Source organism: Archocentrus centrarchus, chromosome 7 (assembly GCF_007364275.1).
Source record: "Archocentrus centrarchus isolate MPI-CPG fArcCen1 chromosome 7, fArcCen1, whole genome shotgun sequence".
In the NCBI taxonomy this organism is placed as follows: domain Eukaryota; kingdom Metazoa; phylum Chordata; class Actinopteri; order Cichliformes; family Cichlidae; genus Archocentrus; species Archocentrus centrarchus.
In genome coordinates this window covers 22,394,332-22,400,350 of record NC_044352.1, presented here as the reverse complement: position 1 = coordinate 22,400,350, position 6,019 = coordinate 22,394,332, and positions in this window count along the sequence as shown.

Here is a 6,019-nt window from a genome sequence, read left to right as displayed (position 1 = left end):
AAGGTTCAGCCACTGCAAATTTGAGCTGTGCAGCCAAAAATGATTCAGCTTTAGTCTGAATTCCAGTGGCGATCCAGCTGTCTCCAAATGCGCCAAACACATCTGAGTTTTGGTGATATTCCAACCAGGAACAACACAAATGAAAGAAAGCCTTTAAAAAAAAAAAAAAAAAAAAAAAGGCACAGTATGGTGAAGCTGAAGAAATATATAAGGTGTCTTTGGCAATTATGGATTCCATCATGATACAGTCTCACAGCATGGAAGAAGAGCAAGACCAGGAGTTTACAGCCATGCTGGCAAAGCTGAGAGGCTGTAAGCACATCTGTGTGTCCAAGTTATTGAGATTTTTAGTCATCCTCTGGATGTAGGAGGATCCGTTATTAACATAATAACTGTTAAAGATAACAGTTATTATGTTTAAATTAGTATTATATATTGTGTATTTATATCTGCAGCACCATCATAGTGCAACTAAGGATAGCAGCCAAGCTCTATTCATGTGTGGTAGGTTAGGTTAGTATACACTGATCATGAGCTGTGAGGAGCTCACACATTATTGAGCACTGAGTAGGCGCTCTGAAGAAAGTCATGACTCTAGTAAAACAAAAGCAGAATTGAGATAGTTTTGCTCCAAAGAAGATAGTTAACAGTCAGTCCTCAGCCCTGGTTGTCAGTTTTAAAGACTGCAAAATATGAACTCAAACCCAAACCCTGCATCCACATAAAGCTGCTTCAGTATTAAATTTGCATTAAATTGCAGCTAACTGGCTGTAAAAATTGCTGAGTCCTCACTAAGATCAGAAAAAGGAGAGATATCCGTCCAGTTCACAGATCTTTTCACTGGCTTCCTGTTTGTCAAATAGCTGGCATCTTTGCATCTTTGTGATTGGCTGACCTCTCAGGTCATGTAACAGGGCTGCTGCTGTCCCCACAGTGAAACTGAACAAGAAGAAGCAGCATTCTGTTTTATGCACTACTTATTATATATATATATAATCAGGCATGTAGCCTTTTTTGCTTGCCACTGCATTTTGTTAAATTAAACTTGGACCTATTTTTCCATATCTTGCGGTGCACTGTAACTACAAGGTAATTTTCATTCTTTTATTAACCTAATTCTATTTCAACTTTCATTTCATTTGACTCTTTTTTAAACTTGCCAGTTAAATTGTCTTTTATGTTGCATCGGATCTCTTTCATCTTGCCGAAATGTCTTTGAAGTCTCAGGAAAGCGCACTGTGCACAATACAAATAAACTTGCCTTGTATTTTCTCCATAAAAATATGCATTTCTGTATATAGCAGTCATCCTGCACACAAGCAGAAGAATGATCAAAGTTGTTTCATCAATAAAGCGCCTGATGCACAAAACTGGTTTTATTTCGCTTCGTGAAGACAGTGTGAGATGCTGCGAGTTGAAGGAACTGAGAGCAAATCTCATCTATTAGTCATGAGGTTTAGAGAGTGTGTATCTGCAGAGCTTTGTGTATGGCTGTGAGTGACTGTGCAGTGCTGCATTACTCCACGTGTGCCCTCTCTGCCTGCATGCCTTCCCTCCTCTTCTCTGGATTCTCTGGCTTTGCTCAATATGTTGAGTCACAAGGTGGGAAGGAGGGTCACCTCCCTCGCTCCTGAAGCTGCTACGCTTTCAACTCGTTTTTTGCTTTGAAGATGAAAGTTGGAGTTGATCGCATTCATTTGGCCTATAAAATTATATCCTTCCCCTCAAATGTATGGGGTGGAGCAATTTTAGTGCCGGTCAGAGAGTCATGTGGCTTCAAAGTTTCTTTTTAAAATAAAGTCTTACTTTCAATAATGCTGACTTTAAACTCTGTTAAAATTTTGAAAATGCTGTCAAGAGTCCCAGATCCCACTGTCACCGGAAAAAAAGAAGAAAGAATCAGCACTTATATTTTCAATTGCACACCGATCAGCTACAAAATTAAAGCAAGTGACAAAGTGAAGCAAATAACATTAATGTCCTTCATTCATTTGGTTGCACAGCCCCATGATGGCTATGGCTCTCCCCAATGGCAGTGGTCTCCCTAAGCCATGAGTCCAAACTGCTCAAAACATCAAAGGGGACCAACACCGCGTTGAACAGGAAGCTCTGTGGCTGAGAAGTTCTTATCTTATATAATCAATTCTTATAATTCATTTTTACATAAGTTAATTGATAAATACTGAACTCTTGGATGCCATAGACATTTTTCTTTTCTTTTCTTCCAGTTGTGTTTACAAAATTATTACATGCTGAAAACACTGATGTCACTCACAGACAAACTACTGGGCCCTACATTCATCTTCAGACCTTCACATTATCCCTAGCATCCACCTCTGTCACACCAACCCTCTGCATGTCCTCCTTCACTGCATCATGAATCTTCTCTGTGATCTTCCTTGTTTCCTCCTGCCTGGCATCTCCATATTAAGCATTCTTTGTCCAGTACATCCACTATCCTTCCTCTGCACAGGTTCAAACCATCTCACTCTTGCCTCTTTAACTTTGTCTCCAAACCGCTTCACTTTGTTCTGTCCACAGCATCCCTCCAACTGTCCAGGCTCTCTTCCACCTGCTGGCCACTCTCACTACAGATCATAATGTTGTCTGCAAGCACCATAGTCCATGGAGACTCCTGCCTGACCTCATTGGCTAACCTCTCCATCACCACTGCAAACAAGAAAGGATACAGAGACGATTCCTGATGCAATCCCACCTCCACCTTGAACCCATCTGTCACTCCTACTGCACACCTCACCACTGCCTCGCTGTCCCCATCCATGTCCTGCACCACCCTCACATACTTCTCTGCTACTCCTGACTTCCTCATGCAGTACCGCAGTTCCTCTCTTGGCAGCCTATTACATGCTTTCTCTAGATACACAGAGTGCAACTCCCTCTGACCTTCTCTGTACTTCTCCGTCAACACTCTCAAAGCAAACATCACATATGTAGTGCTCTTTCTCAGCATGAAGCCCTACTGCTGCTCGCTCATCATGATCATCATCCCTTATCTTAACCTAGCTTCAACAGCTCTTTCTCACGTCTCCATGGTATGGCTCATCAGCTTTATCCCTCTCTAGTTACTGCAGCTGTAGTGGTTTCAAATTTTAATTATATTGAGGGAATGCAAAATGGGTGACAAGACCAAAATTCAGCTGAACACACGCGGGGGATTTTGGAGACACGTGTTTGACAGCACTCTCTATTAGTATCAAAACAGGAGAAGAAGCAGCAGTAATATTACAATCTACTAAAAAGGGGAATTCAAGATATCCTGGAAGCTCACAGTGGACCTGCACATTTAAGACCATTTAAGGTGGGCTTGTTTGTCCTCGGTGGCTCTCATAGAGACATCACATTTTTTTTTTGAATACTGTGACATGTGCTGATTATTCTTGCTGGATTCGAACTGGAGGAAATTACTTAACTATAGGCTACCATCCACTTCTTGTGTAAAATTGTCACACCACCCATTTTGAATTAGGTGGGACAAAATGTCATTCCTTGCCCCCTCTGCGTGGTCTCTTTTTCATTTGTCTGTGCTGCGTTTAACCAACATTTAAATCAGGAGACTTGAATGTTGTGAACAGCCTTTCAATAAATGTAAAACTTGAGTAGAGCTGTGTGTAAATGCTGTGCAAAGATCCACAGAAACATTATGCCATGATCCACTGCTCGAAATTTGAAAAGCAGAAATTCACAAAGAAAAAGGCTTACACTGCAAACTTTGTGAACTGCATCACAATGTTTAGAGAAATTCCCAAATCCACTTGGAATAATCAGTTCTTTGCTTTTCACCTGAATGCCCAGTTCTCTTTATGTCCAAACATGGACAGATACACACTTATTTGCCATAAGCGTGTATCAGCGGAGAAATCGATCATCCGGTTTGAGAGGTTTTACGGCCCGTTGTTTATAATGTGACAATATAATGTGAGAAAAAAAAAACATCCTTTTTCATTTGCCACTGTAGAGTATCGTCAGACTTATTTACCGTTTCAAAGAACTTGAACTCACAAACACTAACGTGACTGTGCATCACGAAGTTTCAACTTTTCTTAAACAGCCGTCCTCAGTGTATGAACATCCTGATGCTCAGCGCTGCCACACACACACACGCACACACACACGCACGCATGCGCATGCAGTTGCATAACGCGAGGCGATGGTGCTGGTGGCAGTTATCAGCTGCTCGGTGCACAGATCGGCCGCTGCGCGCCGAGCTCTGGTCTGAGCTGCCTGACATCAGATAAACACGACGTCAGGGCTCACGTGTACAGTGAGAGTGGGAGCTTATGCTGCTGCTCTGACATGCTGGCAGATGAGAGCTCAGCTGGTCCCTGAGGTTCCCTCTATTTGTCTGAGAGGCTGTGTTAAAAATAACTGCATTTTTTTTTTTTTTTTTGCATTTGCATTTTTTTTCCCCACGTGAGTAAAATTAAATGCTCACAATTTGTACAATGATGTATAATTATTTCTTTTGTGTGTAATTTCAGACACAATAAACAACCAAAATCAGCAGTCGACCTGTGTAAGAAATTTTCAATATGCAAAATGAACAGTTATAATATGCACCCTTTTATCATACAGCTAGTCTGATCTCAAGACAGCTTTAATATAGCCTGATAATTTCAGGTAGGCTCTGATCCATGTATCTTGGTCCAGTAACATTGGTTGAAGGGAAGCTTTTAATACTCTGCAGCACCAAAGGTGTCCAACTTGCACAAGTGAGAAACTGAAGTTTTAATGGATGGAAATGACATCTACAGCTCGAAGCAGTGAATGAGCACAGAAAAACTGGCCAACACCTGGCTTGTTATTCCCACAGCTCATCTGCGAACAAAGGTATGGGAACAGTAAACAGATGTTCATCATTAGCACAGGAAAACGAGGGAATCCCTTCTCCAACTTGGTGACCAAGTAGCATTTCTGGTAATTTAAACATCTGCCTCAATTAAAACCCTACAGGGAAATGTACAATACTGTGGTTGGTTACTGCTAGATGATAAGCTAAATGACTGAGCATCAAAAGCTTATTTTCAGTTGGAAAGATGCCAGAGTAAAGTATGTCATTTCAAAGGGATGTTATAAGTTTTTATGGGTAAATCTAACAATTAAATGAAAGAAATCTCTTTAACCATGTTATTTGTCAGAAAATCCTATTAAAATATTCACTCCAGAAGGCACAAATACCAGCTACTGTCTGTGTCCACCACTCAAAGTCATATAATTAAGTTTAAATTGTTAAAAAAAGTTTTCTATATAGATATATTTTATATATCTTTTATATATATATATATATATATATATATATATAAATAACTGCCAATGCAAAGTGGGTGGGTCCTGAGATAAAGTTTTCTCAACTCTGAGGTGAGCAACAGCCAATGACAGTGAAGAATATCGATATGAGGGGGGTACAAAATACATTAGATGGTTACTTAGGCAAAAGCAACTAGCGTACCGTACTCAACCACTGTTGTCCTTAGTGTGTCTGTAACATAAGATAAACAAACCAAAAACATGTAGGCTACAAAACCAGAGTCACAGTGGTTTTAGGTCCATCTTTCAATCTCCTAAACAGAATTTATTACCGGTAAAACAATTGTGACCTCCAACACAATTAGGTTATTATCATTGTGTGCAAGTGTCAATAAGATCTCAACACTGTAGGAAAAGCGATTCGTGTGAATTGTGGTCAGGCGCCGGACGCCTCGTACAAAGTCATCGGTCCTTCAGCTGAACAAAGTACGCATAATAACGCCTCAGTTTTGATACCTCTGTCTTAAATTTTTAATTTAATCAAAAACACCCTCTTGTTTTTGTCTACAAACCACATTTTTTGGCTTATCAGCGGGAGCAAGGGTTCATTTGCTTCTTTGAAGCCAGATAAGCTGAACAAAACAGCCATGATTTGACCCTTATTATGACTCTCCAGGATGCCTTTGTTCCTCAGTTGTGGCCTCACCTGAAGACAAGTTTCTGTGAGCTTGTTCAACTTTAACATGAAAAAAAA